The sequence below is a fragment of the Heptranchias perlo genome, chromosome 7, assembly GCF_035084215.1.
Source record: "Heptranchias perlo isolate sHepPer1 chromosome 7, sHepPer1.hap1, whole genome shotgun sequence".
Lineage (NCBI taxonomy): Eukaryota > Metazoa > Chordata > Chondrichthyes > Hexanchiformes > Hexanchidae > Heptranchias > Heptranchias perlo.
The window spans coordinates 56,248,030-56,265,099 of record NC_090331.1 but is presented as its reverse complement, the minus strand read 5'-3'; the positions used below and the strand labels follow the sequence as shown (position 1 = coordinate 56,265,099).

Here is a 17,070-nt window from a genome sequence, read left to right as displayed (position 1 = left end):
TCCAAAATCTGCCTAAGCTTTCATTCGGTCTCAAAATCAGAAGCTGGATTTTGCCCAGTATTAAGCCCTTAGGGTTTTTTTTTCCTCCTCCAATCTTCTTCCCTGAAGACACCTTGCTGGGATATAGTTCCACAAATGGCAACCTCCCTCTGATAATTTGCCCAAGTGACCATTACTGGTGGCGGACTATTCAGCTATAGAGGATATCGCAGGAAAGCCCGATTCTGTCCTCACCCAATGCCCAAAGATATCTGCGTTGATGTTTCTTTCCTTAAGCCAGGGGCTCTGCAACCGATTATAGCATCCCTACAACTGACCCAACCGAGACTAGCTAACTCAGCACAAACCAGGGATCGAACCTGGTACCTCCTTGGTATGTATGGCCCAGAGGCAGCGTCATTATCTATAAATCATCTGGCAAGTCAATCTTAATCCTTCAAACAAATTTGTAAGAGAAACTGTTCAGGATGGACAGGTAAACGTAACTAGCTAAGACAGAAGTAAGAATTTCTTTTTTTTTAAGATATCTGAGATGCAGTTTGAAGACAAAGTTTACAACAGAAATTGATGACAGACTCTCCATATTCTGCCTACACTGAAGTTGGGAACGTTCATTGCGCTTGACAGAACATGGTCTGTATCAAGGACAAGAATTAACATTCCACATTCAGACCACAGTCCATCTCCTCAGTGGGGTTTGGTAGGAAAAGAGGAAGCTCTGTATCAATCCTCCCATACTATATCAATCTGTACATGCCAAGCTAGAAAATTGGCAAAAGCTGTCCGACATCTTCAAAAAAGCTGGCAATTAAAAAACTGTTCTGAACATAGGCCTATGGCATGTAGTTAGACTGAAATTGCAAAGCACAGGCATGCCCAACATTCCAACACTTGAACAGCAGAAGAATGTTAGAAAATATCAATTTTTCTTTCATTTCTTGCAGAGAAATTGCAAGCTATTATGGATAAGTATTGGTTCTCTGTTATCTGATTGTTTATATGGCTGTCACAGTGCCAAAGAGACACACTTCTTCCCACTTCACTATTCTACTCCCTCTGCAGACTCCAGTTCATGCTGGGGTCCCCTGTCGATGTGCCACTCCCCACCCCACCCACAATTCAAAATGGCACCCTTCTCCTCCATCCCCATTTCATACCAGCATTCTCCTTTCTACTCAAAGCAGTCTTTTCTTCCTCCTGACCCAGTTCAAGGTGGTACTTGTGTTCCCTTCCCTGGCTCACACTGCCGCTCGTCTTTCTCTTGTCCCCAGTTCAAACTGAAATTCTCCTGCCCCAGTTCACATAGGCACTCTCTTTCCTCTCCCCCACCATTCATGCTGATATTCTCTTTCCGTGTACGCTATGGATGGGAGTTCCTGTACAATAACTTTTGCCCACAGCGGCATTGAAGGCGCTGCAGTAGCAGCAGGATATAAAAGGCAAAAGCGTCACTAATTTTCTTTGCGAACACAACAAGCAGACAATGCCCCAAAAATGCTGATGTCCATGTGAAATGCAGAGCATTGGCAAGTATGTCTGTCCATGCATATACATCAAGATACCAAAGAAGTGGAACATACAGGAGTCTATCAATCTCCAGAAAGACTGCTGAATTCTACAAAGAAGTCACAATCCGTATGACAGGATATATATCGGACTTTGGGAAAAATCAGAACTACAAAAATCTTTTATTGGAGTTACAAATTAGTTTTTCAATGAGGTTTAATGATGAGAACATTACAAGAACAACTTGAATTTATGTAGCATCTTTAACGTAGTAAAACATCCCAGGGTGCTTAAAAAGCTTGAACCAAGAAAAGGCCATTCAGCCCATCCTTTCACAATCCATGCATGATTACCATAATCATGGACTTTTTCCTTCTTCCCCTCAGATCCCTATACTCTTCCTAACACGTGAATCAAACGTGTTAATATCTCTACAACTGTCAATCCCCTTTCCTGACAGCTACTGACCTAGTTCCTTCTTAAAGATGGCCTCCAAATAGCCTCACAAAAAAGATTGGGAAGCACTCTGTCTTCTCTTTATCCTGAAGTAATATCTTTATAATGTTAAGTCAATAAGATAGAAGCTCTTTCAAGGCTCATAACTTCTACTTTGCTGTGAAGCACTGACATGCATTAATCACATTTTACAAATGGAAACCATCCCTGCACTTTTGAGAATAAAATGAACAACATTTACAGCTGTATTGTGGGTAACTTTGATTCGAATTGCAGTGTTAGATTTTTTGAATTTTAGGCTTAATAAAAATTTGCATGGATGTGAAGTCCTTTTAGATGTACACTATGCAACACACACATCAGTTATCCACATCAATGCGCCTATTAACATTGCAGAAATTTTACTAAATATTCATCCCTGGAAAAGTAAACAAATTGTTCACTTAAACTGCAATTAGAAAGATGCTCTGATTGTTGGCTGAAGTAACTCACCTGTACCTTTTTGTTGTTGATCAAATTTGAAATATACGTATCTGAAGTGAATATCAAACCTCCCAGTCCTTACTCAGGATATATACTACATGACAATTATATCAGCAAAATTCTGATTTCAAAATAATTTATGTAAAGAAATTGTTCAAATGTTAGTGATTATTGTAAAACACAAAAGAAAAGAAATACTAAGCAATGAACTTGCATTATACATTTTAACAATTATATGAACAAAAATAGCTCAATCTAAGTTTGAAATCATCTTCTTTTTGCTTATGAAACAGAAGCATCTAGTGATCTAATTAAATGTTTTGCATCTGGTGAGTGTCCATTGCATCAGCCATTCACACCCAAAGTGTAACTTCAGGTTTTCTTTCCCCCATTATTTTATTCAGTTTAAATAAAAATGTTGAGCTAATGAAGTTTGAGTTTTTCTGTATTGCTGAAAGGGACTTTGATGTTTCCTCCTCTGCCCTGGGCATGTTTATGAAAGGCTTTGATGCTGACCTCGGACACTGCAGCCAGAGAGAATTAGGCCTACGCCGTGGTGAATGGTCGCCTGATCACTAGTGAATCCATAGGCAGTGCTAACAGCTTCAGCACGAACTATAAATCCACATAGGAAGTGCAAAATGGAAAAAAAAGACAACTTTTAAGATCATGTAAATAACTGAGAAAGAATTTGGGGAGGGAGGAGGGAAAAATAAACAAAGTACCTGCACTTTAGGCAAATACTGAAAATCCACCATCGGAGGTACAGCAAAAAAAAAACTGTATTGTAAATAACAGAGTAAAGATTTTAGGGTGGAAAGGCAAAATTAGTTGAATTTAAAGCCTGTTTTATGAAGCAATAGGTAATTGGTATCATAAATCTATCTCTGAGGCCTGTATCTTTCAGGAATAGTAAGGTGTGCAATAGTTTCACCTTAAATCAATCATGTAGTGCATTGTTTCAGTAAATTTGCTGCATTACAGCAATGAATGGACTGCTGTCGTATTTGGGCAACGCTAGAATGTGGCAGACATTAGAAATTGCACTGCTGGTCCTGGACAACCTGTGAGCAATGCCACTGGAGACCTGCTGGTAAAGTATGTGAGAGAAAAGTACCATCTATTTCATTTTGAGCTCAAACATAACCCACAGATTTATCAATGCAATATAAATGGTTTGCTTTAAACCAATATTCAAATGTTTATCATCATAAAAATACTTTCTCTGAGAAAAATAATTCTTAGGTTTCAGAAATTGTTTTCATAAATAATTATTTCAAAGCAACTTTCCAATGGATTATTTTTGGCTCATCTTCAGGGCTCAAAAAAATCTCAATATTAGGACATTCTTTTTTTTAACATGCTGACATCACATGACATGCAATATTTAAGTCACTGTTTAGCTAAAATTTCAAATAAGTGAATTCTGAAAAAAAATAGATTAAGCAAGAGAATAAGCAGATTTGTGGCTCTGCCCTGAAAAATATTTATTCACAATTTAAATATGAACTTAATGTCCTCACTTTGCACAATATGCTTTCTGGATGTTTGAGATTTGACTTTTTTACGATTTTGCTAAGGAGAACAATATAAAAAATTAAGAAGTCTATCTAAGCAATACCACAAGATTCTTTTTGAATTTAAACTGTTTGCTTATTTCTCACAAACTTGTAAAACTGTTTAAATATGTAAATAATATTTCCACTTTTCACAGACCTAATACCTGTATTTTGCCACTCAGACTAAATGACATATTTAAGAACATTGTCAATGGCCTTACATTTGTGTGATACATTAAAAAAATAGTTCACACAAGACAAAAATAACTCAGTGGTTAGATGATGCGTCGTAGCTGTGAACCTAGAACAGTACTTGCTTTCATCAAAATGTTAGTCTCTTATCCTCCAAAGTATTTCGCATTTAACCTGTCTTTACAGTATCTGCATTGCTGTCACTGGTCCTTTCTTGGTTTTGCTGTTTCCAGCATCCTAGTTGCAGTCTACCGTAACCTTTACATTCACCTTGCTCTGCGGCTTTACACAACGTAGACGGAAACTTTCCGGCATACAATCTGCCTTTGCACCAGCCAAACAATAGACATTAAGTTTACAATAACAACTGACAATCAAATGCCATTTTACGAAGCAATACAGGCCACTCACGACACATTGTGGAAACCTCAACCCGCTCTGTAGCTCCAGTGCCATTAGAAGCGCACCTACCACACAAGCCTCTGGGATAGGATGTTGATTCTCTCGAATGCACCACACGGTTCAATCGATGGCACGGCTAAATTTACCGGGCTTCTAATTTTTTTTTTTCTGACTGGAAACGTCTGTCTATCGGCGCGCAGCTCCGTACTATCCGTGAGCTCTGATGTGCTGCAATCCACCCACCCACTCCTCCCTGCAGTGAAAGTAACGAACTGGAACCGGCAGACACCACCGGACTGGATTCCAGCACATCGGATCGAACTGGACTCGGCTCCGCTACAGCGGAGTGGATCATACTGGACTGGATTATCATAGATAGTCACATGCCAAATGTGAGATTCGATGAGTTTTGCTAATTTTAGGTTGTTCTCGGAAATCTAAAAAAAAAACCAAAGACAGACAGTAGTATTATGTAATATTTTTATTCATGCAAGTACTGCTTTGTGTTATAACTGAATTTTTGGTGTACTTTTACAAATTCCAACATATCCAAAGGACATATAATCGCCATTCCTTCATCATTGCTAGGTCAAAATCCTAGAATTACCTAACCGAACAGCATTGTGGAAGCACCAGACCAAAAGGAGAAGGCCCACCACCTTGTCAGGGCAACTAAGGATAAAAAAAAAGACTAGCACCTTTCACAACCTCAGGACATCCCAAAGCGCTTAACAGGCAATGAATTACTTTTGAAGTGTAGTCACTGTTGTAATGTAGGAAATGCGGCAGCCAATTTGCGCACAGCAAGGTCCCACAAACAACAATGAGATAATGGCCAGATCATCTGTTTTAGTGATGCTGGTTGATGGATAAATATTGGCCAGAATACTGAGGAGAACTCCCCTGCTCTTCTTCAAAATAGTGCCATGGGATCTTTTACATCCACCTGAGAGGGCACACGGAGCCTTGGTTTGACGTCTCATCCAAAAGACGACACCTCCAACAGTGCAGCACAACCTCAGTATTGGAGCGTCAGCCTAGATTTTGTGCTCAAGTTTCTGCAGTGAGACTTGAACCCACAGCCTTCTGACTCAGAGACAGATAGATACTTGCCAGTATCCACAGCCCAAGAACAAAATTAAAAATTCATCACAAAAAATATGAACAACATTGTACAACCTAGTATCTCAAAAATAGAACACAAGGAAAAAAAAGTAACTGGAAAAGACAGTTGAACCCACTATTTCCAATGGAACATATTCAATTTGCATCATCAAGAGCTCTCCCCACTTTATTCTCCCTGTAGAAATGTAAGTTGTTAATAATCATTTCCTGATTCATAACATTAATTTAAATACAGGACTCCTAAGATTTAAAATAACATTTCTGCAGCAGTTTGCAAGAGGCCTGAAGGGAAGCAGTGAGTGGTGGTGGGAGGGAGGGAGGGGGTGCAGAGAAGACCAAAGGCACAATCGAATTGGTAGATTAAACTTCCAAAAGAGGAAGCATCACAGTTTCTCCCTGAGAATACACTACGGCTTTGTTGATGAGAGTGAGGGTTTACATCAGTGTTTGTTCTGTCAATGTTGCTCTATAATCTTGAAGTTAATTTCTGGAAGTTAGCAATTTAGAACATATTTTACCACAGCTGGACTGAAATCAACATGGACCCATGAGAACGAACCGTACTGGTCTGGATTAGGATACAGCACATGATAATTTATTCAGAGCAGAGCAAATAACACTGGACTAGACTGGAAACATTATGGATCTGGATTAGAGTAAACTGGAATCAAATGGATTGTAATGGTTTTGATTATGAAGGAATACAAGAGTTTCAGTTCTCCTGCTGCACACCAGGCATGTGCCAGGCAAAAAAAACGAGGACAAAGTCTTTCCACCTATGAATGTGCTGCCAAGAGTTTTCTGCCCAGACAGCACTAGGAGAGCAGGTAGCTCATGCAGCTCCAGGGCATGAGCTTCATTAGAGACCAGGGCCTCGAAAGTCTGTGCTGTTTTCAGAATTTCTGGGGCGTTCATTAAGGGGAAATTTCTTTTTTTTGGCCAATAAATTGGGATGAAAGCCATTTCCACTGGTTTTCTGCCTCAAAAACTATAACCTCGAATTCACAATTGAGATATGGCCGCCTGCAGACACCCCATGCAGCTAAGTTTAATACATGGAAATGAGGACCAGTGACGCTGCAGCCTCAAATTTCTGGAGGTCATACCTGCAATTCACTACAAGGGCTAATTGCTTATTCTTTGTCTCAGCATCAGCATCCATTTATTCCTTACGCCTCAGTGAAGTGCCTTGGGATGTTTTTGCTACTTTAAAGCTGCGATATAAATGTAAGTTGTTGTCATCTATTGACAATCAGATGGCTCCCAATGTGGCAGCCATTGCTGCTGCTGCAGGTCTCTCAGCAGCTGGAACCGATTTTCCTACCCTACTTCCTGGCACAAGGTCCTGCCAAGGAGTGGGACAGGGCCATGATAATGTCCCAGCCTACCAAATTCAGGCGTGCTGAGGCCTGAACAAGCAAACAATACATCAATGACCTGATGTCCGCAGTGGTCCGTAGCAGACTGGATGATCCGATTGATACATGTCGCTCAAAACGGCTTGAAAGTAGCCAGTCGCATAGAGTTCAAGGCAATAGTGACTATCATCACCACGAGCAGATCTGTCCCAGCCATGGAGGTCTCACTGCAGGAGATGGCACTTTTCAAAGACTGCCCCTCTGGTGGAGTAAGCAGGGTCTGAAGGCCACCCACATTCTGCACCTTCCAGCAGCCATAAAAAGCAAATCAATCAAAACAAAATGCTTTTTGACAACAATGCAAAGCTGCTGTCAGATAAGTTGCTTTACCTTACACAATCTGTTGATTCAGGCCTCATGGTGTCCTAACTGTTCTTCAAAATTTCACTGCGCATCAGAGGCATTCATGCATCATGTCAGTACATTCATGAACTGTGTTATTGGAGCACAAGTGTTACAGGTTTCAACTCATAGTTCCAGTTCACTGCGCCTCTGCTAGAGGCATTAAGACCAGGGGAAATCATCCCTGTAGTTTATAAGGATTGTCAGAAAACATTTGATAAAGTGGCACAAAAGAAATTGGTTGAGAAAATTAAGTTTCCACAGCATAATGGGAAAGTAGCAGTGTGAATAGAGAGATGGCTGAAAGGCAGACAGCAAAGGGTTGTAATAAATGGTGATTTCTCAGACTGGAAGGTAGTGGCTAGCCAGAGATCAGTGATAGGACCACTTTGATTTACATAAATATTAAAAAATAAATTTAAAGATGATCTCGATCTGGATATCAAAATTTCTTCAGGATATCAAACTGCCAGGGAGATGCAGGAGACTACAAGTGGACGTACACAGGCTAGGAGAATGGGCAAATAAGTGGGCCAATCAGTTTAATACAGAAGAGTGAGCTAACACATTTTGGGAAGACAAATAAAGAATAGAAACATAACTTAAATGGTAAATCTGTCAGTAAAGGAGCAAAGAATCTAGTTGTGCAGATACATAAATCCTTAAAACTAAGTAGTTAAGTTAAGGAGGCAAATGGATTTGGGGGCTTATATTGAGAGGGATTGAAGCCAAAAAAAAGAGGTCATTCTGACTTTGTATAAAACAATGCTTAGGGCATGTGTGAACTACTGTATGTAGTTTTGTGTTCCTCACTGTAATAGCCCTGGAGAAATTGCAATGCAGATTTAGCAGAGTGATACCAAGGATGAGAGGTCTGAATTACAAAGACAGGTTAAAGTAACTGGGGCTGTGTTCTCATACTGAGAAGATAGAGGTGGAACTTGATACGGCTGTTCAAAGTGATAAAAGGAATAGAGAAGAAAAACATAGAAAGTTTATTTCCATTGGTAGGTAAATTGAAGACAAGAGACTATGATCACAAGATAAGCACAATATATACAAAGGGGAGAGATTAGAATTATTGGAATATAGAATACTTTGCTACAAGTAATAATCAATGTTAAAATCAATTACTGCATTCAAAAAGATACTGAATAATTACCCAAGGAAGAATAAAGAAGGGTATGGGGAGAAAGCGTGAAAATAGGATTAGCTTGGTGGGGGAGAGGGGGGCAGCAGGGGGAAGCAGGAAAACAGGTCTGTGTAAGATCAGCCTCTGATGGGACAAATGGCCTCCTCCTGTGCTATAGTTTCCATGGGGGGAATTTTAACTGGCAGCGGTTTTCCAGCATGCAATGGGCGGAATAGATGGCATGCCCGCCCGACGTCATCAGAGTGAGGCCCGAATGATTTTAACTGCCAGGCCTCATTTGAATATGATTTGTGGGCTGCCCATTTGATCACGTCGGTGATGGGCAGCCCGTCCACTTCGAGGGTGGAATTTCCTGTGGTCTGCCCACTCACGATTTAAAGAATGAATACACCTCTTAAAGGGAGGTTGCATTCAAGTCACTAAAATTTCTGTCTGGCTTTGTACAAAGGTTGAACAACTGCAAAATGATTCAAAGCAGGGCACCCAGGTTCTCAGGCTCAGCTGTGGAGGTGCTGGTTGAGGAGGTGAGGGCACAGAGGGAGGTACTCTTCTCAGCTGATGGCAGGAAGATGTCAAAACAAAATGTGCAGCAAGCTTGGAGAGAAGTGGCACAGATAGTAAACTCCCATAGCATCACCACCAGGACCTGGATTCAGTACAGGAAATGGTTCAATGACCTGACCAGAGCTGCAAGGGCAAGTGCAGGTCTTTCTGTCTCCATATCTTTGCATTACATCTGGTCTCCACAATTCCCCATCTTCCACGGCACTCTGAAAACTTCCCCCCCCCCCCACCACATGCTTCTCCACCAATCACAAGGGGACACTGTACCAACACTCTATCTCTTTCCAATCACACACTCACCTATTGCTTGCTGCCTTTACAACAGGCTCTAGCATTATCTAATCACCATTATATAATGGTCATTATCTCATTGTTGTTTGTGGGACCTTTCTGTGCGCAAATTGGCTGCTGCGCTTCCCTACATTACAACAGAAACTACACTTCAAAAATACTTAATTGGCTGTGAAGCACTTTGGGATGTCTTAAGGTTGTGAAAGGTGCTATATGAATGCAAGTTCTTTCTTTTTCTTCAACATTTTGTCTTCAACTGCTAAACATTGAACTCCTCAGATGAACACTTTCTCAGTTCACAGTCCAGCCACTTTCTTTCCATTGACCATATCCCCATCCAGCTCACAAGTTGCTGCTTCTCATTCTCAGGAAGCAAACTATATGCAGGAGGCCCACATATGCACATCCCTTTTCAACAGCTACTCACTGATTCTCTCCCTTTCTTTCTGCAGGACAAAATAGCTCACAATGCAAGAGAGGAACTAAACCAGGATAGATCCTGCAAGCATCTAGGTCCCCACCCAGATGGAGCTGGTAGTCATGGATATCGTTGGACCATCCAGAGCGAAGAGCATCAGTGATGGCAAGGCTGGGACCTGCACTCAGCTTATTACTTGTACCTTTTCCTTGACTTCAAGCAATCAGTCATTCAAGCAGCTTGGCAATTTTATGCTGTAGGGATGCCAATCATCTGCTACTATGGAGCCTTTCAGTGTCATTCTAACTTTTGTTCCTTTCTAGACCCTCCGCAAAATCTGGACCTGGTGGAGGGGATTGAAGGAGGACAATCCTCCAGAAGAAGCACCAGCACTGGCTCCACCCCTCCCAAGCAACAGCACAGAGGAACATAGGAACAGAAGTAGGTCATTCAGCCTGTCAAACCTGTTCTACCATTCAATAAGATCATGGCTGATCTGTATCCTAACTCCATCCACCTGCCTTGGCTAGCAAAAATCTGTCAATCTCAGATTTAAAATTATTAACTGAGTTAGCATCCATTGCTTTTTGTGGGAGAGAGTTCCACACTTCTACCACCCTTTCCATGAAGAAATGTTTCCTAACTTTTCTCCTGAATGTCCTGGCTCTAATTTTAAGGTTCTGTCCCTTTTCCTAGACTCCCCCTCCAGCAGAGAAAGTTTCTATCTACCCTATCAATTCCTTTCAAACTCCTAAAAACCTCAATCAAATCACCCCTTACCCTTCTATATTCCAGGGAATACAAACCTAGTTTATGTAATCTCTCTTTATAGTCTAATCCTTGGAGCCCTGGTAACATTCTGGTGAATCCGCACTGTACGACTTCCAGGGCCAATATATCCTTTCTACGGTGCGGTGCCCAGAACTGTGCGCAGTACTCCAGATGTGATCTAACCAGGGCTTTGTATGGCTGTAGCATAACTTCCTCCCCTTTATATTCTAGCCCTTTAGTTGTAAAGGCTAACATTCCATTAGCCTTTTAGATTATGTTTTGTACCTGACTACTACATTTTAGTGATGTGTACATGGAGCCCTAAATCTCTTTGGACCTCCACTGTTCCTAGCTTTTCACCATTTAAAAAATCTGTGGATCCATCCTTTTATGGTCCAAAATAGATGACCTTACACTTACCTGCATTGAAATCCATCTGCCACAGTTTTGCCCACTGAGGCATTAATCTATCAATGTCTCTTTGTAATTTTATGCTCCCCTCTACACTACTTACTATGCCACCAAATCTTTATGTTATTGGCAAACTTGGATATATGGCTCTCTGTTGTGTTATCTAAGGCATTAATAAACTTAGTGAATAGTTGAAGCCCCATCATAGATCCTTTTGGGACACCAGTAGTCACTTCCTTTCAATTCAAGTACATACCCATTATCCCCACACTCTGTCTTCTACCACCCAACCAATCTCCTAACCAGGTCAATAATTTGCCTTCAATTCCATGAGCTTTAAATTTAAATAACAATCTCTTATGTGGAACCTTATCAAATGCCTTCTGGAAGTCCATATAAACTATATCCTTGTCTACTACTTTAGTTACTTCCTCAAAAAATTCATTTAGTTTTGTTAGACATGACCTATCCTTTACAAATCCATGTTGGCTCTCTCTAATCAGCTCAAATTTCTCTAAGTGCTCAGTCACCTTGTCCTTAATTATAGATTCCAATAACTTCCCCGCAACAGATGTTGGACTAACAGGTCTATAATTTCCTGGTTTCTCTCTCACACCTTTCTTAAATAATGGAGTAGGGTAGCAAACATCATTATATAATGGTCATTATCTCATTGTTATTTATGGGACCTTGCTGCATGCAAATTGGCTGCCGCGTTTCCCTACAGTACAACTGATTGTAATATAGGGATAAGCGAGTATGAGCTGAGGTAGTGGAAAGCACAGCACAGGAGATGGCTCGCCAGAGGCCAAGCTGGGTCCAAGCTCTGCTGAGGACAGAGATGCTGACTTCAGGGGCCCAGCATTCAAAAGAATGCTGCTTTCCGCACAAATGCAAATATATGATGTATCGTAGTGTTGCCAATGCATTAGCCACTAGCCACATGTGGGTAATTGGGAATCCAGATGTGGCTAATTGCATTTTGGATTAGTAAATAAAAAGTGAGTAATGGACAACATCGTTGGGCATGTGATCTTAATACTCATATTCGAGTATGCTTGTGTACTTCAACCCTTTTGTACGTTTGTTGGTAAAATGGTAAGATGAAAAGCAAAGTATGCCAGCGTTTTTTGATCGTTGAGTGCTTCACTTCCTTGGTTATCGAATGGTGGTAAATGTTTAAGTAAATATACACATGTAAAGTATGGTTACCTGTATTGCGTGTGTATGCAAGGCTTTTTCTACTAAAATTAGTGCATGTAGTTAAAATAGTGTTGCCGTAGCCACACCTACAACTAGTTAATGATTTCTATTGGCCAACACTGGTCTGCAGCCTTGGTTCAGTGGTAGCACTCTTGCCTCTGAGTCAGAAGGTTGTGGGTTCAAGCCTCACTCCAGAGACTTCAGCACATAATCCAGGCTGATACTTCACTGCAGTAGTGAGGGTGTGCTGTATTGTCAGAGGTGCCATCTTTCAAATGAGATGTCAAACTGAGACCCCCATCTACCCTCTCAGGTGGGTGTAAAAGATCCCACAGCACTATTCAAAGAGAAGGGGAGTTCTCCTGTGTCCTTGTCACATTTATCCCTCAACCAACAGATTATCAGGTCATTTATTTAATTGCTGGGACCTTGCTGTAAACACATTGGCTGCCATGTTTCCTACATTACAACAGATGTTGTGAACTGCATTATATAAATGTAAGTTTGTTCTTTCTTTCACAACTTTTTATCATCATTATGTTCTCCTGAAAACAGGGCAGATTCAGATAAAATTCAAGACTGCAACTAGTGAACTTTCATGTTCTTGCAATAACACTTCAAATGTTTAATAATATTGACAAGCCATACTGGTACAACCTAACTGCTTTTTAAAAAAATGTCTACGTCTTTTAGGAAAACTATTTGATAAAAAGGTATAGATTAGTACCTTCTCCTCCACCCAGAAGTGCTTTGGCTACTATTTTAAACACCTCAATGTAGTGATATTGAGGTGTAAGAGCCTAAAAATTGGATATTGTTTTATGCTGCACCAAGGAATGCAGTATTTTCACAAATATGTGAGCAAGCAGCCCTATTTTCACTGACTGCCTGCATTGCTTTAAAGTTGGGGAAGGCAGAGCTCTATTTATGCATACGCAGACACATACAGAATGCTGCATACTAGTCTGACTGCCAGTGAGATTTTTTTTAATGATTTGAAAAGAGCTGACAGGCAGCTCTTTTCAGTCATTAAATGAAATGCAGATACAGTGGGCTTTTTTGAATTTAAAAGCTTTTTGTTCTGTGGGACTTTGTATCTGCTACTTTTATAATGTGGTTGTTGTTCATTGTTACTGGTACAAGATTATCTTGGTACCAGAACATAAATGCATATTTACACTTTTGGCATCATTCGGTGTCCAAGATGCCAAACGGTAGTTTAAATGACTTGAGGTCACATGCCCAATGACAGTGTCTGTTGCCTATTCAAAAATGCAATTAGCCACATCTGGATTCCCAATTAGCCATATGTAGCTAGTGGCTAATGCATCGACAACACTGTTGTAGACAGCTATACACAGAATTTGAAGGTCATCAACGGCAATGATCTCACAGTTACTGTGACTAGTAAAAAACATGCTGCTGACAACATGGATTTTATCAGCTCAAATCCAGTTATATGAACATACTAACAACGACGGATAGGAAAAGACCCTCTGGTCCATCCAGATTGTCCCAAGCAATTGAGATACCTTGTGCATCACAATATATATACACGTCCACGGCACGAGCCGGCAGCCTGTTCCAGAGGTCCACTATTCTTTGAGAAAAGAACCACCTCCTGACATCTAACCTAGGTCTGGCCTTCTACAACTTAAAATAGTGCGTCCTATGGTCCTCCCTAAACTATTTCATTGGAACAAACTGTCAACACAAACACAATCTATTCCCTTCATCATCTTATTAACCTTGATCAAATCACCCGAGTCTACGCTTCTCTAAAGTATAAAGTCCTAGCACTTTTAGCCTATCTTGATAATTAATGCTTCAAACTGGGAATTAGTCTAGTGGTCCTCCTTTGCACTCTTTCCAAAGCCTCAATATCACCCACCACATGAGACGACCAAGACTGTACACAGTATTCTAACTGATGCCTGACAAAAGTCTTGTACAAGGACAAAATAGTATGCTTTGTCTTATAGTCAATTGTCCTATAAATGCACCCTATTTACTTGAGCTCTATGAAAAAAGAATCAACATTTTTCTGATGTGTACTCACACATAAAATTTACAAATTGATTAAACAGTTGTTTTTGACAATATGCAGGGTATATTTCAGGACTACAAAGAGGATAACATTGTATTGTGCCAAATAAGGGCAATCATCTCACCCTGCTATCACTTTGCACATCCTCACCATCCGCCTGGGCGGGTATGTTCATTGGGAGGGGTTGAGCATAGAATGCCTGATTACATACACTATCTGAAATAAATATTCTTTTTGCCTTGTTATGCCAGTGTGAAAACTCAGCCCGCTTTTGTACGTTTAACACCACATGCATTTTATGTTCTAGTTACCGTGTCAGGTAGAGAGGAGTCGTGATCATCGCTTAGAAATTTTCATAAGGTACAATTTTGTCAACCATTTAGAGTCATTGCATTGGTTAACATATTTAATTTCATCTCAAAACTTTGTAATAAGCTGAAATGAGAACCCTTGTTATCATCCATCCATATTAAAGTTTAATAAATACAGACACTTCATTTGTTCTTACTAATATGGGCTACCCACAGTATTACAGATTAAATATATCTTCATCCCACACAAGCGATGACATCACATTTTAAATACTAATGTGTGCCATCTAGTGGCTAATTAAATAAACCAATTCAAAATGGATATGAACTGCATTCATTTTTGTATCTAATATCTTATCAAAGTTCCCAGATAACAGGCATTCCTGAACCTCTCTCTTTCGTGCCCCCCCGCCCCCCAACCCCACTGGCCCCAATACCATCAGTCCTGATCAGATCAGTGTTCTCTCAACAGATGTGAACAATCAGCTTAAGAGCAAAGGACTGCAGAGGGTCCAAAAGAATAGTATTTTTTCTGCATAAACGAATTGTGAACAATGCTTAGTTATGAAAGAGGTTATTTATTATTTAGCAAAATGGCATCACAAATGCCATTTTTCCCAGACCGATTTAGATTGTATTTTCTAGGAAAAGTACAGGAGGTTATTTAAAGCTATAAAGGAGGATTTTAGTAAAAGCTGTGAGCTCTACAATTTTTTTTCTACAGTTAAGGATTCTTTACAGTGCATTCATGTTCAGCTGCATAGTTTTGAAAAAGGTTGTCGTTGAACAAAACAACTTTCAATTTTATGCTTGTTAAGTTACTATGAACTGGAAAATTGCAGTACAAAGGAAAATTTACCAAAAGTGCAGCCCTTGTTCTTCAAAATAAAGCTTTCCTCTATGTACAATATAAAATTCCCTGAAGTCAGCAAATGCTTTCCTCTGTGATCACTTTTCTCATCCTATGTAATGACTCCATGCTGTTATCAAATGAACATCAGGGGCCAAAAAATTACATTCTTGTTGATTTATCAATAAAGAGATTTTTTTCCCCATTTCCATTCTTTTCTCTTGCTGCAAATGTTAGTTTTGCCCATAATCCTTTTAACATTTATCTCAAATGTTTGAGCCAAGGAATTGTCTCGTTTATCTTTTCTTTGGAGCAAAAGTTATTTCTCATTTCTTATTATTGCATCATAAAACTGAAAACAAAAATCTGAAAAAGAATCCCTTGCTTATTCCAGACCAAAGTTCAGAAGGGAAAAATCTTCATAATGAAGGTAAACTTCCTTTGAGAAATGACCATTACTATTCCCGCATAGAGAAGGGATCATTCTCTCAAAGTGCACCTCAGCAAAAAGGGGGATGGGCAGAAGGAAACATTTGTGAGTGAGTCACATTAGAAACCAAATGGCTGTGCCAAACTACATGCTTTTATTGGCAGCTATGTCCAAAACAGCAATATTTGGCTCAGTGGTAGCACTCACCGGAGTCAGAATGTTTTAGGTTCAAGCCCCGTTCCAGAGATCTAGGCTGACACTTCAGTGTAGTACTGAGGGAGTGCTGTACCATTGGAGGTGCCATCTTTCGAAGTTAAAATGAAGATCCATCTGCTCTCAGGTGGATGTAAAAGATCAGATGGCACTATTCAAAGAGCAGGGGTGTTTTCTCGGTGCCCTGGCCAACAATTATCTCTCAATCAACATCATTCACTAAATCTGGAATGTCCTGAAGTCAAGAAAGGCACCATGTAAATGTAAGTTCTTTTTTCTTTGAATGTGGATTACCCCACGTGTCAGCTGCCATTCTCCTTTTGGCAACAAAGAGGACACACTGGATTTCCTGAAGCCTTTAGTGCAGTCTACTCATTTGTATTAGGCCTGGCATCTGTCCTCACATTAGAATCTTCATAGCAACTTAGGTACATGCTGTGCCAAAAAAAAATTATGGATTATGGACCTCTAGAATGAACTCAAAAATAAGTTTAGGCACAAGCCTAGGATGATGCTTTGGTACTCATTTATTCCAACACCATATTAGGTTAGGCTCGTCACTGGCTAAAGTATGGAAACTTTGCCACATGGCTGGTACCAGGCATATCTGGGTCCTGGTGGCCTTTGTCAGTTACGACAGAAGTCTGCCAGAATGGCTATGCATTTTTAACCCATATAACTCTTCTGATTATGTACACCCTCCAATTAGCCTTCTTGATTAAAGTTAGCTTGCAGATGCAAAAAATAATGACTTATATACTTGGAGCCCTAAATCCCTTTGCTCATCCAAACTCTCTACCATCCTTGCATGCAAAGTGTGCTACCTCACACCAACATTTGCTTAAGCACACTGCTTGAATAATGCCAGCAGTCAATTTTTCAGCTGTTTCCTTATTGGGGAACGTGTTTAATTTTCATAGTAGCA

The 17,070-nt window shown here is 40.2% G+C and overlaps 1 protein-coding gene across 4 annotated transcripts in view; it reads right to left on the bottom strand.

Moving 5' to 3' along the window:
• Positions 1 to 4,822, bottom strand: part of osbpl6 (oxysterol binding protein-like 6) — a 169,925-nt gene extending 165,103 nt beyond the window's left edge. For all 4 annotated transcript variants that reach the window (XM_067987621.1, XM_067987623.1, XM_067987622.1 and 1 more), the window contains exon 1: positions 4,668 to 4,822. The gene's annotated coding sequence lies outside the window, so the exon portion shown is untranslated. The remainder of the gene's footprint in view (positions 1 to 4,667) is intronic.
• Between the last annotated feature and the right edge of the window lie 12,248 nt (positions 4,823 to 17,070).